Source organism: Mauremys mutica, chromosome 14 (assembly GCF_020497125.1).
Source record: "Mauremys mutica isolate MM-2020 ecotype Southern chromosome 14, ASM2049712v1, whole genome shotgun sequence".
Taxonomy (NCBI): Eukaryota; Metazoa; Chordata; order Testudines; family Geoemydidae; genus Mauremys; species Mauremys mutica.
In genome coordinates, this window is record NC_059085.1 from 14,110,838 (window position 1) to 14,132,134 (window position 21,297).

General features: G+C 42.2%; 1 protein-coding gene across 4 annotated transcripts in view; it reads right to left on the minus strand.

Annotated features, from left to right (window-relative positions):
* The window catches only part of SMPD3 (sphingomyelin phosphodiesterase 3), a 258,319-nt gene that overhangs the window by 151,332 nt on the left and 85,690 nt on the right, over positions 1 to 21,297 (minus strand). For all 4 annotated transcript variants that reach the window (XM_044987095.1, XM_044987096.1, XM_044987093.1 and 1 more), the window contains one exon: positions 59 to 151. The gene's annotated coding sequence lies outside the window, so the exon portion shown is untranslated. The remainder of the gene's footprint in view (positions 1 to 58; positions 152 to 21,297) is intronic.

Below are 21,297 nucleotides of genomic sequence, written 5' to 3' on the forward strand. Positions count from 1 at the left end.
AAGGTTGGGTCATCAAACTTTAAGTTAGGGCACAATTATAAAAGCAAAATTAATATACCTGGAAAAGGACGTGTATAGTTGGTTCTTTCTGTTTCAAGTTTTCATTCAATCTTTGCTGCTTCTGTATAAGTGTCTCTGAAAATTTCTTCACCTGAAATTAGATTTACATTATGTAAGATTTCTTACGAAGATAGGTAAAGCAGTTGCATCAATTACTCATACATGCTATAGAAACTTATCTTAGTGTTAGACTACTATATTGTTCCAATATTTGGTATGCACGTTAGCCTATATATATGTTATATGTATGCTTATGACAACCGCGCAACCAAAACTATCTGGCATATAAATACAATTGTAGTAACTACACAAGAATGAGGCATCTAAATTGCATAAGCATTTTTGAATACACAATTCTATAAGCACAATTTTCAAAACAGTCTCCTAATATTTACATGTTCTCCAATTTAAATGGGATGTAATGATTCATTCATGATCCAGAAACAAAATAAAACTTAGTTTTCTCCAATTAACAATAAGTAAACAAGCATAAAAATATAGTATTTTAACAGCCTAAACTTTCTAAGTATCAAACCACAGTGAAATGTATATGGATAGAGATGAAACTTTAAACAAAAAAACCTACTTTTTAAATCTTAATGCAACAAATTGGTTGCAAAAGAAATAAAGCTTCCTTGTCAAATGGGCAGAGAAATAAATTGTGTCACATATGTTGGGCCAATTAATGCTCCCCTAGTCATCCCATTACTTACATCAACAGGATTTTGCCAGTAATGGATATGCTCTAGGGCCAAAGGTATATGGGAAGAGGTTTTGAATTTTGCCACTATGGTTCAAAGGGTTAAAATTAAAAACACTCCTGAATGGGAGTGGAGAGACAGGGAGCATCATCTCTCTCTGTCCTATTCAAACTGAAAATGGTTCGAGATGTTCAGATTATGACTGGGTATGATGGGATTACTACCCTGCAGTATCTATCCATGATAAATAAGGGATGTGGATCTGGGCCCTACAGTATACAGAGTACCTTACAGGATAAGTAGGTACATAGCATGTACTGTACTATACTGAATACATTAACGGTTATGGAACAGAAGAAATTCCAGCTTAAGTAACAAGACTTCTGATGTTTTCCAGGTTCTTTAGTGGGATGTTCGCCAGACAACAACATTGAACTTTGTATACTCTAGGTGAAATTGTTTCACCTCCCTCCCTCCTGGAACTTCTCAAATAAAGTGTGTCTATTTCTACACATGTAGCTAAGTGCTAGAAAATGCAGTTTATTTCCCAGGAGAAAGATTCTGAATATTTCCTCCCCTTGAAGTTTCAAGTCTTCTACAAGCTGGGAGACAAACCAAAGAATCCCTTTCTGAACCACTGCATCTTTTAGTGTTGTAGCTTACAAGAAAAAGCACCCTCTTTAATACATTAGTGGTTCCTCTTTTAAAATATACATTCCACATACAGTTCCCATTTAATGTCACTGCAGGTGATTCTGATATATGCCAACTTGTATGAAAGTCTGAACAAAGAAAAACATTTAGTAACATTATGCAACTGCTGTAGTTAAATTGTTCACATATCAGAGAAAAGCTTTATCAATGTTTTTAATTTAAACAGTCTTTAAAAATAAACGTATAATAATAAGCTGAAATAACAGTTCCAGGGTATGAGATATGCTTAGCGCCCTACCAAATTTAAGGTCAATTTTGGTCAATTTCATGGTCACAGAATTTTAAAAATAATAAATTTCATGACTTCAGCTATTTAAATCTGAAATTTCATCGTGGAGTAATTGTAAGGGTCCTGATCCAAAAAGGAATTGGAGGTGGGGGTCACAAGATTTTTGTATGGGGGTTGCGGTACTGCTACCCTTACTTCAGAGCTGGGTAGCTGGAGAGCGGCAGCTGTTGGCAAGGATCCCAGCTCAGAAGGCAGAGCCACTATCAGCAGCAGTGCAAAAGGAAGGATTGTATGGGATGGTATTGCCACTTTTACTTCTGTGCTGCTGCCTGCAGAGCTGGGTCCTCAAATCAGCAGCCGTCATTCTCCAACCGCTCAGCTCTGAAGGCAGCAGCACAGAAGTAAGGGTGGCATGGTATTGCCAACCTTACTTCTGCATGGCTGCTGGTGGGGCACTGCCTTCAGAGCTGGGCACCTGAGCAACAGCTTTCCAGCCACCCAGCTCTGAAAGCAGCACAGAACTAAGGGTGGAAACACCACAATCCCCTTAAAATAACCTTACAACCCCCCTTCAACTTTCTTTTGGGTCAGGACTCCCAATTTGAGAAAGGCTGATCTCTCCAGTGAAATCTGTATAATGTAGGGTAAAAGCATACAAAAAGACCAGATTTCACAGGGGGAGACCACATTTCACAGTCTGTGACACATTTTTAATGGCCGTGAATTTGGTAGGGCTCTAGATATTTCTCTGCATTACCAGGGTCTCTCCTGTTCCAGAAAAGTAGCTAGAAACTGGAGAAGACATTTGCTAAAAGCAGTACAAGGCAGGAGTTCATGATCCGTTACTAAAGTGTTGCTTAATTCATCTAAGGGACATGCTGTACTGTTAGGGCTAGTTTACATAGTGGCATAATGCTGAACTACAGAGGTGTGATTTCTCAAGAGCACTAATATATTGTGTATTCATTGGTGCAAGTAGACCCTGCTGGTGCACTTTAACATAGTGGTATTTGAAACAGCATTATATTAACATGCACTAGGCCTAGAGAACTTTAGCACACACCACCAGGGTCTACAGAGATGATTTAATGCACAACACATTAGTGCACTTTAGAAATCACATCTCCAAAGAACATATTACCCCACCTTGAAGACAAGCCCTTAGTCATTCACACAGGACAAAAGATCATTGTTTTGAAAGCAACTGGTGGGAGAAACAGATTGGTGGGAAAAACAGTGTTTGCTTTTAGTGCATTCCAGGCTTTTAATAAACAAACATATTCCACTAAAAAGCCATATAAAAATGTGGATCATAAACACCCCAGATAGTCAAATAGATGCATGTAACCATGTTTTCCCAAACCTAAGTCTAGCAGCTGAAATTAGCAGACAGTTGGAAAGCAATAGTCTGCAAGTGTAATATGGAAGATATAGGTCTGACTGTTCCCTTAAGGTTCTTACTCATTACTTTGGTTGAGACATGGTGAGTCACGTAAAGTATGAGATTGGCTTGTGAATACTAGGAAAAGTAACACCACCTCTAGGGTGACCCATGTATTTTTCTTCTTTTCATTTTGTCAGTGCAGCACTGTGGCTCTCTTAATGAAACCATAACTACCCCACTGTGTAAACTTGCAAGCATGTTAGTTAAGAAGCCAACAGGAATTGTCTGCCATTTATCACTCATGGAAATCCCCCTCACAGGCTCCTAAAATTAATGCATTTCAGGGGCCAGGTCATGCACTCACTTGTACTTTGTGCAACCAACCACAAAACCCATCTGAAGCGATGTTTCACTGAGCCAACATGGCTGTTAGTGCCTAGAATACGCCAGTGTGTGTGTGTGTGTGCGCGCGCGCACCTGACCTCTGGAGCTCCCATTTGCTCCCAAGTGTCTAATCCTGAGTTTGTCAATGTCAAATCCTCTTTAATGTTTTTAATAATTAGTCAGGATTTGGACTGTTCTCTCCCCCCGCCCAATTTTTTTTTATTGATTGTTTAGGCCATGCAAGCTTTCATTCAGGATATGATTTTGTATGTAAATCAAATCTGTGTTCAGTATTGTAATCATTTTACTGTACCTGCATACTTTTGTCATAGGTACTTACAGATAATAATTCAGATTTGCAAATTTGCCATGAAAATTTCCCAGCCCAGGAGCAAAATCTACACTTTTTTCTACTACGATGGTAAAAATGCAAACACTTATATTTTACTTACTCATTTAAAAAAAAAAAAAAGCAGCTCTCTGGATAACTTTTCTTAAGTATGCAATTAATAAATCATAAGAGCTGCTGCCAAATAAGTTACCATTCAATCCAGACTGGGACTGGAATCTTAAAATCTATAATGCTAACACTAGTTAAGTAGAATGCTTTAGTTTCCTGAAAGGACAAAAATAATGTGATACTGAATTTAAGTCTAAAATACAACACCATACTTTGCAAGAAAATTGCTTGTATAACAATATGTATGTTTTACTAGCAAAATAACTCATTAAATTGCACAAAATATGGCCTTTTTTGCTATAAAAGATACATTTTGTCTAGCAATGGAAAGGGCACAACCCTTTGTCTTCATAATAGACTTTCAGCTTGATGTGCTGGGCTTTAGTTATGTAACTACTAGCATTGATGAGAATGCATTGAGCTGAGACTCTGTTGTGCTCATGCATTTCAGAACTACTGAGAGCAAAAGGCTAAATTCCTCATGGATAGATAATTAACTACCATTTTCAGTTCCAAATAACCCAATTTTCATATCTGGATGCCCAAGTTAGACACTAAAAGCAGTATCTAATCACGTCATTCAAACACATGGCAAAGACAATATTTGCCACAGGGAAATGAACACTCCATACTTTCCTGGGAGAACTGCTAATCTTGAAGGAGTAATGGAAGGAGAGATCTTGTCACCTCCAAACTTTTTTAATCCCATTATGCTTAACATGAATTAGGATAAATGGGCTTTCTGAAAAGGAGACCAACTCAGGAGAAATGGGACATCCTAAACAGTACGGTCATTCAATCGGCTTCTGGAGACAGATGGTTCAAATAAGAATCTGAAATACCAATGAGCCAAGCCTGTGGCCATTTGAAGGTTCACTCATCACACAGGCAGGCAAACAGCGAAGATGGGATATGTACATCTACTTATAGGTGTTAATGTGCAGCAGCCCCAGAGAGGAATACTCTCACAGCAAGTTCTCCTGAGTTTGCTCATCTCTGAGTGAAGAATAATCAGCTACAACTAGTCCGTGTTCAGAATTGTGATAAATGTGAAAAAAACGTTGCAGCAGGCACATGGAAAAACTACATTAGGATATAATCATTCAACTTCTGTGAGGAATAAGAGTATACAAAGTCTGCATTCATTGTTTGGCTCTCTGTGGAAGGACAAAGAAAATAGTCCTGCCAACAGAGCCAGTCCTAGGGTACGTCCAGACTACCCGCCGGATCAGCGGGTAGCGATTGATCTATCAGGGATCAATATATCGTGTCTCATCTAGACGCGATATATCGATCCTCGAACGTGCTCCCGTCAGCTCCGGAACTCCACCAGTGCGAGCAGCAGAAGCAGAGTCAATGGGGTAGCCGCGACTGTCAATCCCGCGCCGTGAGGACGGGAGGTAAGTCGAAATAAGATGCATTGACTTCAGCTAAGCTATTCCCGTAGCTGAAGTTGCGTATCTTACATCGACACCCTCCCCGTCCCCAGTGTAGACCAGGCCTTAGGGACATAGTGTCTCTCTTGGAAGCTAAAGTCCCAGGGCTAGGAGTGACTGCAGTAAAGTATACTTTTCTTTAAGCAGGAATGGGCTGAAACGGGGAGGAGCTACAGAAGAAGGTGGTTGAGTGGCAGGACATACTGTTGCTGAAGGAGGGGAAAAGAAGAAACTGAGCTCTCCCACCACCAGGCAATTCTTGGACTTCCATTAAAAACATGCAGAACTGATGCTGCCTGTGTAATAGATCGAAAGGGAAAGGAGGATGCCTTTTGTGCATCCTTCTACAGGCTTTTTCCAAATATGGAAACTGCTCAAGAGATCTTTAAGACTAAGACAGAGAGTTCATCTGGACTAATTTTACAGCCAGCAGCCAGTGCAGCCTTCCTACTAAAAATGACAAACAAGGCACAGATTTCCTAGAAATACATTAGCTCTGTTGACTAAGAGAAGTTTCCCCAATAGGTGATAAGATTTGGGTAATCTTCCCAAGAAATAAAAAGATGATTTTGGTGTGCTCCCACCAATGCTTTTTATTAAAATTCAATTAAAGAAAGTCTCTGCTGCCTGGCCAGATGAGTAATTAAAAAAACTGGATGAAAAAAGGATTCTGCACTGCTTATGCCTTATGTAAGTGTTCGTGATTGGGAAATTATATTTGCTCTTAACAAATTTCCACTCTTTGGTTAAAAATAGGCATGGTTGCCAAGAGGAAGAATGTTATTAACATTGTTTCTCAAATATATTTGTTTATTTTATTAAGGCAAAAAGAACACAGAATTACATTGTTAATAAAAAATACCATAATTAATACTATTATATTATAGAATAATTATATATATGCCTTTATATGGAACAAATATTTTCAAGCATTTTACAATCATTAAGACCCAGTCTGCAAAGGATTACACCCACCTATAGTTCCAAATGGAAGTAACTGCCCATCAAGGCTCAACTCTTTCCAGAATCAGGACCTAACTCTCTAGGAAGAACATAAGGTTTTATGGTTAAGACACTGGACCAGGACTCAGGAAAAAACAGTTACCTACCTTTCATAACTGTTCTTCTAGATGTGTTGCTTATGTCCATTCAAGTATGTGAGTGCGCACCGCATGCACAATCGTCAGAAGGTTTTTCCCCTAGCTGTACCCATCAGGTCAGCTGTGGAGCCCTCTGGAGTGGTGCCTTCGTGGCCGTGTTCCCGCTGCCTCTTCAGTTCCTTCTTGCTGGATATGCCAACAGAGGGGAGGTGAGTGGGTCTTGGAAAGGACAAGAGTAATACATCTCAAAGAACAATAGTTACCAAACGTAGGTAATTGTTCTTTCTTTGAGTGATTGCTCATGTCAATTCCAAGTAGGCGACTCCCAAGCAGTTCCCGGGAGGAGGGGTGAGAGTTCACCAAGTTGCAGACTGAAGCTCTGCTCTTCCAAATGCAGCATCATCCCTAGCCGGCTGTGTGATGGTGTAGTGCACTGTAAAGGCATGGACAGATGACCATGTCGCCGCCCTGCAGATGTCCTGAATGGCATGCGGTTTTGAGAAAAACACTGTCAGGAAAATGTCCCGATTCACATGGAACTGCAAAACTACTTTGGGGAGAAAGGCTGGGTGTGGCCGCAACTGCACCTTGTCCTTATAGAAAACTATACAAGGGGGCTCAGAAGTTAATGCTGAGTGGAGTTAAAGTTAAAGTTGAGTGGAGTTGGCTGAAGTTATGACGACTAGGAAAGCCACCTTGCAATAGAGGTAGAGCAAAGAGCAGGTTTCTAGAGGCTTGAAGGGGGGGTTCCATGAGCCTGGAGAGGATGAGGTTGAGGCCCCACATGGGGGATCAGTTCCCACACCTGTGGTTATAGTCTGTCTAGCCCCTTAAGGAAGTGTCTAACTATGCGGTTAGCAAATACTGACCGCCCTGCCACACCTTGGTGGAAAGCAGAAATAGCAACCAGGTTCACCTTAATTGATGAGACCGCCAGCCCCCGTTGCTTTAAGTAGAGTAAATAGTCCAGTATAAAGAGGACTGAGGATTGGAGTGGAAGGGTACCACTGCTGCAAATTTGGAGCGTGAGTCCACTGGGAGCAATTCCTGGAACTTCGCCAAAGTGTTCCACGAATTATAAGCGTAGTGGCTTAGGACCGCATGCTGGTTAGCTATTTGAAGCTGGAGCCTCCCTGGTGGAGTATACTTTTCGACCAAAGAGGTCCAGCTTCTTGGTTGGATTCCTTGGATTTAGGCATGGGCCCCGGTTGCCCCTGCCACTCCTTATGGTTAGCCACCTCCATCACCAGGGTGGCAGACTGGGGGTGGGTAAAGAGGTGCTCGTACCCTTTGGACAGCACAAAGTATCTCCGCTCTACCCCCTTGGTTGTTGGCAGGATAGAGGCAGGAGTGTGCCACAATACCTTGGTAGTGTTTTGGATAGTTTTAATGAGTTTGATGGCCCTTCAGAGGCCAAAATATCCAGCATTGGGTCCGTGTCCTCTGTGACCTCCTCCGCCTGAAAATTAAGGTTTTGGGACACCCTCCTAAGGTGGTCCATAGTAGGGAATGTGGTGGATGTCCCTGCCACTGCCTCATCAAGGGAGGAAGAGGATGACCTCTTTGGTGGCATGGGGTCTTCTTGACCCTCTGGCTCACGGGGGCTGCCTGGGTGTCGTCCCCTTGCATTGCAGTGGCTGCTGTGGTACCCGGTGCTGCGGTGGCTACAGAGCCAGCGCTCGTTCCAGTGCCTTGTCTTGTCGGTTCGTCAGCCTGAGTCTGTGCATCCCAACCTCAAAAGGGTTCTTGGGTGACTGAGGAGGCCAATGGAGGTGCACGGCCACTGACATGGCCCCAGACCCTGACACTTGGGCCTGGTGATAGACCCATCATGTCCAAAAGGGCCACTGAGTCGGCCCCTGCCACTGAGGGGGCCAGGACATTACAGGATCGGTGCCAGGAGTGGTACTGGCTGCAGCGACATATGTAGGAGTCCACCTCCAACTCCAAAGAAAAGTCCAAGCCCAACCATGGCGGAGTGGACCCCAGACGGGGCCAGGGAATGGTGCCGCATCATAGTGGGCTTATCCCTTTGGCGGACAAGCATTGCTACCACTGCCAGTACGCGGGTACATGGGGAATTAGCTCAAATATTAGGTTTCAGAGTAGCAGCCGCTTTAGTCTGTATCCGCAAAAAGAACAGGAGTGCTTGTGGCACCTTAGAGACTAACAAATTTATTTGAGCATAAGCTTTCGTGGGCATCTTCGGATGCATTCGCTTAGCATGCGAGAGGTAGTGGGATCGATGCTCACATTCTCCAAGCTGCTGCTCTTTCCCTCCCATCTCTCTCTTTGGTGGAGGGAGGGATAGCTCAGTGGTTTGAGCATTGGCCTGCTAAACCCAGGGTTGTGAGTTCAATCCTTGAGGGGGCCAATTAGGGATCTGGGGCAAAAATCTGTCTGGGGATTGGTCCTGCTTTGAGCAGGGGGTTGGACTAGATGACCTCCTGAGGTCCCTTCCAACCCTGATATTCTATGATTCTATGATAGGAGACTGTGCCATCATGGCAATCAATCAGGTCTCTTGCTGCCTTGAATGTGTCAAGGCCAAAGTCAACAGTGCTGGCATAGGTATGCCTGAGGCTGGGTGTCCCAATGCGCGGGATGCATCCCACTAGTGCCCGCACACTCCAATGCACTCCAACTAGTGTGTCCTAGGCACACTAGTTGCCTAGGACAACGATTGGTTTCAGCCCCTAGGTCGTATTGTAATACTAATAAATATCACCACCTGTACATGTCCATTTAACGGATGAGTAGACTCATGCACATCCAAAAGTCACACAGTGAAGCAATGAAAGACTTGCAATGGTCATAGCTCTATTCTTGTCTCTCACCATCAGAGCTCTAGCCAACAAACATGGCATATAGAATCACTCCAATGGCTTGGTAGGGGAGTGCCCCCTATCAGCTCTTTTCTTCTTGTGCGCACTGGGGACTGAGAACGGCGCCACACACTGGAGCTGGTTCTCAGTGCCAAGGCTCCTTAGATGAGTCCTTCCTCAGCGCTGAAGCCTCCCACACCGAGGTTGGGACACTGCACATCGAAGTTCCCAGTGCCAGGTCCGACACTGCCTGGGGGCAAAGAGCTAACTCCATGAGGAGGACTTTCAGCCAAGAATCCCACTCCTTTTTAGTTCTGGAGGTAAAGCACCTGCAGATTTTGTACCTGTTGGTTGGTGACTTTCACCCAGGCACCTGAGATGGGAATGGTGTGGGTTCCCTCTGGGCATGGGCTTAAGGCATGACCCACACGACCTGAAGCCCTGAGACAGAGGCATGCCCCAGTCCTGGGGAAAAAGTTAGGGAGGGACCCCCAAAGTAAACTGACATACTAAACTACAACTAGAGCTATATATAACTATTTACAGATAGACAAGAAAGAAGACCACTAGGGAAGCACCTGCAAACCCGAGAGCGAGCGAGCGAGAGATCGCTGCTCCAATGACCATATATACGCGGCCATGAAGGTGCCTTTCCAGGGGGGCCAACCTGACTGGTACCACTAGGGGAAAAACCTTCCGACAATTGTGCACACACACACTCCTACTTGGAATTGACATAAGCAATCACTAGAAGAAGAAACTTGAGTTGAATTCTCAGGTCTGCCACAGACTTCTTATGTTATCTTGGCAAAGTCACTTAATCTCTCTTTGCCTCAATTCTTACTTTTTGGTTTGAATGTTCTCTTGCACTCACCCCTTTTTTCCTTGTCAGTTCAGAAAATAAACTATTCAGCCTAGGGACCATCTATGTGTATAGTGCCTAGGACAACGATTGGTTTCAGCCCCTAGGTCGTATTGTAATACAAATAAATATCACCACCCGTACATGTCCATTTAACGGATGAGTAGACTCATGCACATCCAAAAGTCACACAGTGAAGCAATGAAAGACTTGCAATGGTCATAGTTCTATTCTTGTCTCTCACCATCAGAGCTCTAGCCAACAAACATGGCATATAGAATCACTTCCTTCAGATTACTGGGTGGTGAATTTCACTTAAACTGCTAGTATAAGATTTGTGACAGAACGCACCTGTGTCCACATCCTTCATGCTACTGTAATAACCTTTGTACAAAGTGTGCCTTGTGAGATATCATTTAAAAGCTCAATTTGTTGATGATGGCAAAATGCACATAGCACCGTTATGTGAAGTTATAAAACTGAGATCATGACTAAAAGTATGTTTTCCAAAGACATCTGGGGAGTGGCCAAACCAGTTCCTCAAAGACAAAGGGCAATCTGACACCTCAGCTAGGTGTAAACAAGGTTGATGGACCATTACTTGCTAAGTGGGCATTCTTTGGAAGGAAAGGGGGCAGGGGCATAAAATCCACATCTTAGAAAAGATACAGCAAGGGGAAGTTCCCTTCCACACAGCCTGCCTGTTGCCTTGTTCCCAGCTGGAAATGCTTCTCAAAGTGGAGACAGGACTATAAAAAGAAGGGGAAGACACCCTCAGGTACCCCTTCTCTTTTCTCTCTTTCCATCGATTCACTACACCAGAAGGAACAAAGAAAGCCGCCACTGAACTGGAGAAGGGGTCCTGGCCTAAGACTGCTGAGACCATGTAGTGAGAAAAACTTTGCCTTGAATTTAGCATAGTTTGTTAAATTAGGCACCAGCTGCATTTTATCTTTATTTTTCTTATAATCATTTCGACTTTTATGCTTCATTACTTGTACTCAATTAAAATCTCTCTGTAATTAATACACTTGTTTTATTGATTTACCTAATCCATTGTCTTTAAATCCAAGTGTCTGGGAAACGCCATTTGGAGTAACAAGATGTGTGATTATCATTTCTAATATTCAAATGACGGACTTTATATACATTTGTACTGTCCAGGCGAGGGCTGGGTAGTACAGGATATACATTTCCTTAAAGAAAAATCTAGGACTGAGTGTGTGTTGGGATCACCCTGCAATATAACCGAGGCTGGTAAGAGCCAAGGTGTGGTTGATTGGTTGCAACACACTTACAATCATAACTGGGAGTGACTTGCATGCTAGAGGCTGTCTGTAAGGTATCCAGACCGGAGGCTACAGAAGCAAAGCAGTGTAAAGGGCACCCCAGGTTAGAGGGCAGGAGTGACACAGCTACTCATTAGTCTGTACTGTACTCTGGATATGTCACTATCACTTAAAGTGATACATGAACTGTACAAATGATACACATCAGCATTCAACAGCACCCTTTCTGATAAAGAAATAAATATGCTAATTGATAGACACCCCTCCCCCATTATAAAAATCAGCAAAATACTGCCAGCGTGTGATGCTAATAAAAGAAGAGCCTGTTAAGTGAGTTAATAGGGGATATATTTAGGATTGTAACCAGAAGAATAATCAGATAGCATTTAAAAAAAGGTGTCTCTTCTCTCCTAAATCCACCTCATTTTGTGCCTTCCCAATAACTCAAGAACAAGTAGGATACAAACACAGGAAAAAAATTATTGGATGGCATACGGAATATAATAATAGTACTCTCAACTTAAAATGCTTTTTCACGAAAAGATTGCAAAGTAGTATTCCCATTTTGCACCTGGGGAAAAGGCCCCAGAAAATTTAAGCAAATTACCCCAGTAACAAAGTGTGTGGCAAAACCAGGAATACATAATCTAGGTCATGTGTTTTGGCCATTAGAAAACAATATCTGCCCTTAAATGTGTACAAGGCTCAATCATGTCTCAATTCAAGATTTAATTTATTACACTTGCCAAGTGACAAACATACTTAATGCTTAAAGATTCTCTGTGCTATGTCTAAACAAGAGTATAACCTCCTTGTTGGGCTGGAGTCAGAGGTAGCATATCCCTTCTGCATACTGAAACCAAGAAGACTGATCTGAGTCTGACATGCACATTAAAAAAGCATCAAGCCCTTATGCTGGTTTTGAGAGCCTCCTCCACAATAGTTTCAGCGTTCACCTCTACCAAAGAAAATGAAATTGCAACTTTCATCTTACTTGGAGGCATAAAGAGGCAGCAACCACTCTTTCTTGCCAACCTTCTGTAAAAATTGCCTCTGTTAAAAATATAGATTTCCAAAGATTTCTAGCCAAGAACTCATGAAGATTCAGATAGTATTCTCTCTCTTACCCTTAAAGGGCACTAGAATATATATTTTTAAAAATTAATTGCAGTGTCTGTGAGGAGCCCAAAATGACATGTTCTTACATTTCATGATCAGAGTGACAACTCTTGAGTTGCCTATGATCACATTAGTGGCTTTAAAATGATGTCACCTAACGATACCCAAGATAAATGTTTTCCTCCAAAAGAGGGACATGGAAATTAACGTAAATAGGGTTTAAATTCCTTTCTATTGCAAATAGTCTCTTTATAAACGGATATGGGTCAGATTATATTGATTCTCTTTGTGGCCCCAACATTCAAATACCATACTTTAAATTTAATGTGAGGTGAGAGAAAAGGAGGAAAGAAAGCAAAATATTGTCCCTGATGCTTTTTGCTCAGCTCAGTGTCAAATATACTGTGAGAGGATAAAATATGATATAAGTTACAGTAAAAAGTGCTACCTGTTATCTTCACACATTTTAAAAGTATTATTTACACCACAACACTCCTATGATATAGGCAGCTACTATCCAGATTTACAGATGGGGAAAACAAATGCACAGAGATGAACAATCCCTTACCGGGCTGCAAGGCCAGCTGGGAAAATCACCAGAAAGCAGCAGCATTTCAGCATGTCCGGTTTCCCCAGCCACACAACTAAATTGGGGCAATGAAGGGAGGGGTGATAAAGGCCAATTACAAAAGGCTCTACTACAGAAATAAAGGCTCTTCTACAATCAAGGATTCCCCAAAAGTAGGGGAATCCTCAGTGGGCTGATTAGGCCAGCTCAACTAGCCTTTTCTGCCATCAGAGCCATGCAAAAAGTGGTAGCAATGGCCAAGATCTGTTGTCTCTCTCACATGCAAGCTACACTGCAAAAGAGAATGGAAGAGAAGAAATCTGAAGTGTGTTTAAAAGCAGTATGAGGGGTTTTTGTGTGTTAGAATGAGACAAAAATACACCAACTCCCCTTCATTCAGATTTGTTTTTCCTCACCTATAAAATATACATATAATAAATAAAATAGGCTACTTTTTGAAAGTGTTTTATCTCAGTAAATATGCAAAGGTGCACCCTCAAACTTTCTGCACACACATTTACACATGTAAAAGCCGGCATTTCCACACATATACACACAAGCACTGTATGCACAAATATGTGCCAACATTTAACTTAACATGGGGAGGGTCGCTTTCTGAAAATTTGGCCTTCTGGGTTTTACCAACATGAACCTCACTGATTTTAATGGAAGTTACATGACAAAGTGAAGAAGCTTGGAAACTTAGCAGCAGTCTTGTCATCACTCTGGCACATTTTGGCATTTTTTTTTTTTATAAAAACAGGAAAACAGCAACGTGCTGAACAGCTAAAGATAGGTACATATTTTTACGGTCAAGGCTTTTGAGACACACTCCAGGTATTACTAACACCTGGATGCTTTCACACTAAGGGATTGACCTGGGGGCGGTTGCAGGGTATCGTGGCACATCTCTCTATTACTGCCTGTCATGAATGATGCATCGTTAACACCTGTGAAATTACTGTTAGGCTGTATCATGTCAGTCATGTGTTATTAATTCTACCAGGCACCTCAACAGTCAGAAATTGATACAATTGTTTTTTTCAGGACACGTCTGTATGTATGTGGCCAGACATTCTACGCCTGGAAGGAACTCTTGAGGATCTAACAGTTTGCAGAATGGGGCACTGTAAGGGCCTGATTCAACGCACTGAAGTCAAAGGGAGTCTTTCCACTGACATCAGTGGGTTTGGAATTAATCCCTAAATTTTTAAATGTTCTTTCCTTTGATTTCCTGGAATAAAAATTCTCTCAACAATCCTAGCAACCAGAAATTGCTTGGGGGTGTTATCACCAGTAAACTTGCTTGCTGAAGGGATGGCATAATATCAGCAAGGTTTCCATTAAGTTATCTGATATATTTAGATTCTGGTTTCCAGCATGATACAGCTTATAAAAGACAACCCTGACATAATATTGCAAGGTAAAATGAGAGTATTAAAATGTGACATTACTCAAATTTTCATAACCTTAGAGGCGTTGAGTGGCTTGGATTTTTTTCCACCCTTTAAAAAATTCTTTGCAGCCAAGAACAAAACATTTTTCTTTCCTGAGATTAATAAAGCAGTTATTAGCCATGTACAATAAAGGTTTTTCATGGCTCGTTAATATCTGCATTTTATCTAGGATATGAACAAGATGAGGGAGCATGACGACATGTTTGCTTCCTGCATAATTTATAGCGGTACATTTCTAAAGGATTTTGTTAATATTCTATAATAGTCAAAATGTATTAAATAAAATTATGAGCTTAACTGTATCTTTGCCACAAGCCCTGAGCAAGTGGCAGCACATAGTTGTGCAGCCTTTGAAGCAGATCAGGAACCAAACTGTCTGGTACAATCATGTCCCTGGTTTTCCACTGTTTTCTCCAAGTGGGTGGAAGTACCGTAATCAGCACCAGCCCTATACCTGGGGCAGATTACTTTTCCCTCTGTGCTGGCTCAACTGCACTAGCAGGTGGTGGGGTGGGGGTAGAACCAAGGTTTTGGACTCAACTGCCAGCCTATCCAGGAGGAAGAGTAGCAGTCCTATTGAGGCTGCTCTTCCCACCCTACCACCCGGACCAGTGATATAGCTAGCCCATGCAAAGGAAGCATATAGCTCACAATTGAATCGTAAGTGATTATAATGCCTCATGCCTCTCCTTTGTCTGCTCTCCTGCCTCCCTCTCTGCTCCCTAGATTCTTCCATGGTTTCCCCCTCTACTCAGAATTGCCTACCACTTGTTCTGCAGCTGGAACTCTTTCATATCCCTCCATGAAACACCTATAGGCATTACAATGCTGATTTCAACAGACTGTACTGATTTTGCATTTGAGCTGTACACATGCAACACACTAGTAGAATGAATTAGGGCCTGATCCTGCAACCCTTATGTATTTGAGTATCCCTTACCATGCATGTTATCCCAGAGGATTACTTACACATTAGTTTATAACACAGAGAGCCTGCTCCTCACCCTTTTCTGCTCAAAACTCTTATTTAAATTCACCACACTAGCAACTGCTAGCTAGCTCTAGGTAGACCATTATTAAGCCAGGTGCTGCCTTTTTGAATTGCTATGAAGCCCACTTTGCCCATGCCCATCTTCCTCCCCTTCCCACCCAACCCAGCCAGTATGTCAGAGGCTTTGCTTAAATAAATAAATAAAAGTTCCATTCCCCTCCCTCCAAGCCAAATTTTAACTACCTCCTTTGTTCTCTGCCCTTCCTCCTCTTTCACCCTCAAAAGAATTTCTCCTGGTTTTCTCTTGAAAAGATAGTTCAGTCCAGGTTTGCATGAAACTTGGCCCAGGCTTGCTGACATTATCAAGAACTGGTAAACCTGGACATACTTGACATATATAATGAAAGCCAAATCCAGGTGGCTTTCTGCTGTTCAGGGATTTCACAAAGAAAGATTTCCCCAGTGTTAGGCCCTACCAATAATCTGTTTATTTGATGGTTACTTGCTGCTGAGTTCCTGTTAGGCTACAGTGTTGGGCTGCTAATCTCTCTCTCCTTAACGGTTACTGTACAACTGTCCCTGCCTTTTTCTAATTCCTCTCCCCGGGAGCTATTGATCTTTTAATGTTTCAGGATTGGGTTGCAGGCTATTCTTTTATTCCACACCGGAAATTGATAACCCCCATTACTGTTTAAATCAAATATAATGAGACATTTAGCTCACTCTCATAACTTTAATTATTATCACGTTGCAGAGGATAGTTTGTTAATTCATTGGCTGTTTCTGAACCACTGTATCAGATATTAGGGCAAGAGCTAAATTAGAAACACAGACAAGAAGATAGTGACCCCATGTCAAACTATGGATACATTTCCCAATCCTCCTCTTCTCTTATATTGAGTCCAATCCAGGGCTTAAATTCAACCAGAGCTGTCTGGAATGGAGCTCTGATAAAATATATTTTCAAACTCACAGGGAGCCCTGGTGCAGCAAATGGGGCTGAAGCGCCAAGCCCCAGCATACCCCTTTCCCACGGTCCTAAGGCCCTGAGAATCCCCTCCCCATAGCTGAAGCCCAGAGTCCTGCCTCCCTGCAGAGCAGAAGCCCTGAGCTCCCCCCACCAAACCAGCAGTTGAAGCCCGGAGCCTGCCCCTCCCTCGCTGGGCCCTGGAGGTTTTATAGCATGCTGGGGGAGGATGTGGGGGGCTTCAGGAAATATATGGGAATTTAAGTCTTGGTCCAATCCTCCTTCTGTTGAGGGGATGAGGGTTGAAAGGTCTAACCCCATTACCACCATCTCCTCCAGAACTTAAGACTCAAGAATTCTGTGTTCCTTTCTAACATTTCTCTACTGTCTAGTATATAGCTAGGAAATGTACATGCTTACTACTTCTACCCATGACTTCATCACATGATAGCATAACTCTGCCTGCAGCAGGGGTGAAAGTAACTTACAGGACTTACGGTACTGCCAGAGTCCTGAGGGGGCGTGGCCTCAACCAGAAGAGGCGTGGCCTCAACTGGAAGAGGCGTGGCCTCTCAAGATTTAATGGCCCTGGGGCACCGGCTATGGCTGGGAGCCCCAGGGCCTTTAAATCAACCCAGGGTTCCCAGCTGCAGAGGTGGCTGGGAGCCCCTGGGGCTCAGAGGCAAATTAAAGAGCCAGGGGCTCCTGCCACCGTGGAGCTCCGGACCCTTTAAATCCCCACCGCAGCTCCGGCTGCTGGGGGCGGGATTTAAAGGGCTCTGGGCTGCCTGCAGCCGCGGCAGCCCAGAGCCTTTTAAATCCAGCCCCAGCCCAGCTGCCCGAGCCACAGGCAGGATTCAAAGGGCTCTGGGCTTCCCGCTGCGGTGGGGAGCCCAGAGCCTTTTAAATCCCCATCGTGGAAGCTGGTGCAGTCCAGCATGGCATACTGGCTTTTGCCGGTACGCTGTACCGGGCCGGACCAGCTTACTTTCACCTCTGGCCTGCAGTGACTCAAAGGCATTAACACCAACTTCAGGGCAGACTGTTAGGAACCAGAGCACAAACCCCAAATTGGCTGTGAATTCTATACTTAAATTTCACCAGCCAATTCTCAAGCATAAACTTCTCAGGCACTATAACAGTCTAATCATGGAGTCAAAGACAGATCAGCATACCCTAAGAAACTATCTTGACAGCCAGGTCAGCATACCTTTGTGATAGATGGTCCCTTACACCAAGAATCACAGCATATTCAGATTACTCCCAGTGCCAAAGTCACTTAACCCAAGTCAAGTCCACCCTAGATCTCACACCAAAGACATGCTTGTAGCCAATCCTATAAACAACTATATAAAGATGTATTAAATAGGAAAAGGAAATGTAATTTATTTACAAAGTTAAAGACAAATTTAATAAATTGATCTCTTGAATCATCTGGCATTTCCAAATATTACACAAGTTTAGCTAGATAACTTTTTTTCCTCGACTGCAAATAATAGCTTCTCCGTTATCTCAGTTATGGAAAGACATAAAATTGTATTCCAGAATATGCAAAAGCATTCAACATTTAAATGATTGTCCATATGTAGATTGTATTTCTAAATACTTTCTACAATTTACATGATCTACCTGCATATAGTAAATTAAGGTAATAGTTTAGAAGAGCAAAAATGGCAAAAAAAAATACTCAGTTATAATGTATACACACTATGAAAATAAACCTACCAAAGCAGTACCATTTCTCATTTGCAGTACGGCATAACTGTCCCCCTCAGCCTTCCAAAACACTTTATAGTGGAATAAGAGAAGAAAGCAGAGCATTCTAGTTAACCTTTATTTATTTGATGGGGTTTTGTTGCAATTGCAACTGCCAAAATATAGCTCCTGAGGTCCAAAACCAAAACACATAATTTCTAGATCAGTTGCTGGTGAATTATGATCTGAGAAAATAGCAGCTGTACCACCTCACTTAGACAGAAGAATTCTGCTTATTTGACAAGTACTGACAAATTCTAAACAATGAAAACCCTCATTTGTTTTTAACTTAGGTGTATTTACAGAGCTTTTAAAGGAATCATTGGCAATATCTCCTTACAACTGCATCTAGTACAAAAATATTAGTCTGAAAAAGTAATGACAATCTGAAGCTTTCATAAAAAGCTTTTCAATTTTGATTAGAGAATAAAAAAAAATCCTTGATTCCCAACAATTCAAAGTAATAAACAATCTAAAGCCATGAAAAATTTGGGCACAGATGACTGCAATCTTTCAACCTGAGTACATGCAGAATTCTACCAAAGCACAACCTCCACATGAGATTTTAAATAATGTCATTTTGCTTTAATATTCCATGTCTCAATAGACAAGTAGGTGGCATTGTCAAGGAAATTACAGTCTAGGGGTTAGCCAACCTTAAATCTTAAAAATAATTACCCATTTAAAAACTGCTGAAGGAAAAGGTGCAGAAGGTAGTTTTCAAGCCATATTATATGAAAGGAAACAAGTCTGACAGTTTCAGTCCCACATTAATTGTTCAGAGAGAGGTTTTATTAAGGTATTTACATATATCCTCTGTACAAAAGGTATACAATATAAAGTATGCATGGGCATATACAAAAAATCATTTTGTGCATATTTAAATGAAGCAACAAGCCTCTCTGACAAGTGGGTTTTAAACTATTTCTGGAAAAGACAATCAAGAATTTAGGCCAAATTTTCAATTAGCCTCCGTTTTGTCTGAATATCTGCATGCACTGCCTTTTGCATGTACAACCCCCACAACTGCATAGGTGCACAGGTGTTTGCATGTGCGGATAGATCACCACACACCTGTTCACCCAGGTTGAGTGTGCTAAAAAAGGGTTTGTGAGCAGCTGGCTGCCCAGATTTATGTAGTTCACAAAGGTATAAAATGCTGAAATCTCAACCCTGTTATCTAATTCTTACTGGAAGGGAGGTTTGTACTGAAAAGTTACTGACCCTTGTGTTGAAATAATATCTAAGAAGAAAGCATTTGGCACTAAAACCAAATGGATGTTACTTTTCCAACCCAAGGATCAATAGTTCTCTATATTGAAAATCCAGGTTCTTTTATAGCTTTTACAGTGCCCTTTTCCACTAAATGTGGTTCAGCTTCACTTTTCTGCTAACTGTTTAAATTCTCAAGTTATATGACCTTCAGTCACTAGCAGAGTGTCAGGAGCTTAGGCCCTCTCTACACTGCCACTTTACAGCGCTGAAACTTTCTTGCTCAGGGGTGTGAAGTTTTGGCGCTGTAAAGTGGCAGTGTAGACAATGCACCAGCACTAGCAGCTACTCCTCTCATGGAGGTGCCACAACTACAAAGCCACATTAAAGTGCTGCTGCCGCAACGCTTTAACATTGCTAATGAAGACATACCCTCAGAGTTTAACGGTTCAGCTGAGCATGCTAATTTTTGGATGCTTATCCAAACTGAAAAAAACCTTTAAGACTATTGCACTTCCTCCAAAAGTGTTCTAATAAAGATACAATCCAAAGAAATAATACTAAGTATATAATGTTGGTAACCCTTCTAGACACAAACAGAAGGAAAAAAGGTTGATTGATACCTTGAGGTTTCCTGATTATGCAAAAAAGCCTACAATGTACCTAAAAAAAAGCCTATAAAGGAGGACCTACAAAGAAGAAAATACCCTAGTGGTCATTATTTTTATACAACAGAGGTTGGTGGAAACAAGTTATATTATGGGGGGAAATGAATGCTGCAGTGGCCCACATACATCCCTATTGTAATTTCATTGAAGTCCATGGATTCATTTGGCCCTATGCCTTGATTAGCATGCAGACAGGATCCAGGAATGAGGTGTATTGCTTGATTTGTTCTCAGAAATGTATCATCTTAAATTTTACTCTCCCTTTTTATCCCCCCGCAGGTGCAAATGTTTCTATGCACCCCTTATCATCACCGTCCCTGAGGTTACACAGATTAGAAGGCGGAAAAAAAAACGCACTTGCGATGACGTGTTTACTGAGCTCATGCAGTCCTCCTGCACTGATAGGGCACAGCTGAATGCATGGAGGCATTCAGTGGCAGAGTCCAGGAAATAATAAAGTGAGCACAATAAGAGGCAGGATGCAATGGTGAGGCTAATGGGGGAGCAAACCGACATGCTCAGGTGTCTGGTGGAGCTGCAGGAAAGCCAACAAGAGCACAGACCGCCACTGCAGCCACTGTACAACCACCTGCCCTCCTCCCCAAGTTCCATATCCTCCTCACCCAGATGCCCAAAAATGCGAGTTGCGGAGGCTACAGACACCCAGCTACTGCACTCCAGAGGATAGCCCAAGGCTGCCAAACAGTTTTGATTTGTAGTGTGGCTACAATAAGAAATGTGGCCTTGCCTTCCCATATCCCCTCCTCCCTCACCCCACCCGGGATACCTTATCAGTTATCTCCCTTTAAAAAAAAAAAAATAATTATTATTATTTTATGATAATAATAAGAAAGAAAGAAAGAAAGAAAGAAAGAAATAATTGTTTCAAAATAAAGTCACTATTTCCTTTGCCAGCTGTGATTGAAGGGGGGAGAGTGGTTGGTTTACAGGGAGTTTAAATAAAAAAAAAAAACTCAAAGGGGGCGGGTTTGCATCAAGGAGAAACACACACACACAACTGTCACACTGTAGCCTGGCCAGTCATGAAACTGGTTTTCAAAGCCTCTCTGATGCGCAGCGTGCCTACCTATGCTCTTCTACTCACCCTGGTGTTTG